Consider the following 2876-nt stretch of genomic DNA (forward strand, 5'->3'; position numbering starts at 1 on the left):
CAGTGTGTGGAAGAGAAAAGTGATCCCGCTGCATTGTGGGTGATATTTCTCATCCTACAGCTGCTGCCTATAACAACAATCTGACGTCATGTGATGGATAAGTGTCTTCTAAGGAGCAACAGTGTGAACACTGTTTTAGTTGCTGGTTAAATAACCTGCAAACCTCATTAACAACACATTGGCGGACGTTAAAAATGCTGTAATAAATTCCATTTGGAAGACAGAAACTAATTGGCTGAATAATGTGCAGCACACTCTAGATGTTATTCAATGATTTGGATAAATGAGAAAACTCAATGCTGCTGTTCTGAAGAGTGCATTTTGGCTGTTTCCCATTGTGTCCAATTCTGGTTGTGTAAAACACTGCAGCTGTAGTTTATGTTCACCTAACTGACTTCTATTACTTTTCTTTTTTTTTTTTCTTCACGATGCGCTCAGCAATCTCATTTAGACACAGGTCTAGACTCTTTTTTTTTCTTCACGATGCGCTCAACAATCTCATTTAGACACAGGTCTAGACTGCAGGGAAACATAATGTCTTTATGTCTATACGGTCAGTCATTTATAAAGTGTAGAGACTGAGGCTGAGAAACTGGCAACTTTAGAAAAAGGGACCATGTGTCTGCATCAGGGCCTAATGTCTCAGCTGCGTGTGCACCATCGTACCACTGCATATTCTTTAGCAATGTCATTGGTAAAGGTTGGGACGATATGTATTCATATGTGACATATGTATTCATATACATATGTCATTAGTAAAGGTTGGGACGAGCCTAGACCTAAAGAACCCTCTGGTGTCTGTGCACGAGTCATAAAAGGCTTTATTTACTAGCAACAGAAGATTAGTTTTTTTATCACGGTTTTCTTTGTTATATCAGTCCAAACCCAGCCACGAAGGGGAGAAGAAAAAACTAACAATAATAATAAATAAAATAAGTAAATAAATAAAAACAATTAAGCAACAATTAATAAACAGTTTAAGTAAACTAAAATCATCTTTATTGATGATTGTTCATATACACAATTACATTTTTTACCCCTGCATTTAACCCATCAACCCATTACTGGCAGCCAAGACGCAAAGGAATTGAACTCTCGCCACATGGCAACAAGCTGAGCTGTAGAAAGTATGAACAAAAATTCTCCCTGAAGTGATTAATCATGATAAAATATTGTTTGTTAGCAACCAAAAAAATATTATACATATTCTTTCACACACAGTGGTGGGATTCAAACCTGTGTTATTATAAGATAAATAAATACATAAAATAGCTGTGAAAGAAAGCAAAGTGGGTTAAAAAAGTAACAATGGGTTAAAGATGTGCAAGCTGTGAAAGCAAAGTGGGTTAAAAAGTAACAATGGGTTAAAGATGTGCAAAAATATTTCACAGTTCATTCAATCACAGTGTTAAACAGCTACAAGGACTTTTTACTGCGCTGCCTTATTTAAGGATTGCAGCAAAGTGGTGTGCATTGACCTTGAGGGGAAAAAAAGAGGGAGAGAAGGGAGAGCGGAGCCAAGGTTTAAGCTGTCAATGCTGTCACTTGTTCAGCCTTCCTGGACTCCGGGCCACCCTGGGAGGCTGTAGCTGAATGAACATTAACTGACACATGTCAGAAGATTGTTAACTGTAGCACTGGTAATGAGTGAAGATAATCCTTAGGCACACCAGCGGTAATGACGACACACTCCCGGTGTGGAGTGACTTCATCACACGCTGTCATCGTCTCTAACAGAATGCAGACCGGCCCATAGGTTTGTCTACAGAACACGCAGAGAGCATTGTTCCAGATCACAGCACTCATTAAAAAGACCTGAATTTGAATGGGATGGGATGCATGAAAAATGTGACTGTTTCCAACAATGCTTCAGCATTTTCTTGGCACCAAGAGCTTCACTTTAATTTCCTGAACATGTAATAGAGCGTGCGCTGAATTAAACAACCATATGGACTGAGCCTTTATTTCTATTAGCCCATCAACCCCCAACAACATGTAACCTTCACTTACAACTGCAGCAGCAGCAACGTCCACTCTGTTTCCTGTCACTCTTCTCCTTATATTCAGTTTTGAGATTTGTTGTTTTGAAAATTCACATTACAGACAAAGATGTCCAGTGGACTTCATCACATGGAGTCACGTGTTCTCTTTCGGGGGATGTTGCAGCACAAAATCCTGTATGTAAGTTACACTAAAATATGTGGAAGTGACACATGGAATTTTTTAGGATTTATTAATTATTATCAATACCTTATGAGAGTAATCTACACTCATTTGAGTAGCGATATATTGATAAGACGGAATCAATACTCCCATCACTAGAGACTGGGCTATAAACAATAAAAACAGGTCAGAGATGAAGGAGATTTCCTCATTGTTAATCCTCATCATCCTCACTTGATTTACTCTCACTGATCTGAGGCGACATCTTCTCTCTCTCTTTCTCTCTCTCCCTCTATCTCTCTTTATCTTTACCTGGACTACTGACTGGGAGAGTTTTCCACTGCTCCGGGGAGAATTTGACCTTCCCCACCTCTGTCCTACTGCCACTGCTGGTGTGGCCCTTTGTTCTGACTGATATGTATTAATATTCCAAACTGACCCACACCTGCACCACTTGGGAGGCGTGCCTCTCGCTAATGTAACCAAATCTGCCCGCTTGACCCTGTCTCCTTCCATAAGGCTAACTGTGCTCTTTCTAATGGAGGTTAAAACCATTTCCTTTTCCTTTCCCACACTTTTACCCCATTTCTTTCTTTTTTTTAAACAATCCAAAAATATTTCACAGCAGATGATTTTGCATTTGGAAAAACTGGAACTCCAAGTTATCAAAATATGAAGCATTAAAAAGTCAAACCTTTCCTTCTTTAAGATAA

This window comes from Cynoglossus semilaevis, chromosome 2, assembly GCF_000523025.1.
Source record: "Cynoglossus semilaevis isolate Cse_v1.0 chromosome 2, Cse_v1.0, whole genome shotgun sequence".
NCBI classification, from domain to species: domain Eukaryota; kingdom Metazoa; phylum Chordata; class Actinopteri; order Pleuronectiformes; family Cynoglossidae; genus Cynoglossus; species Cynoglossus semilaevis.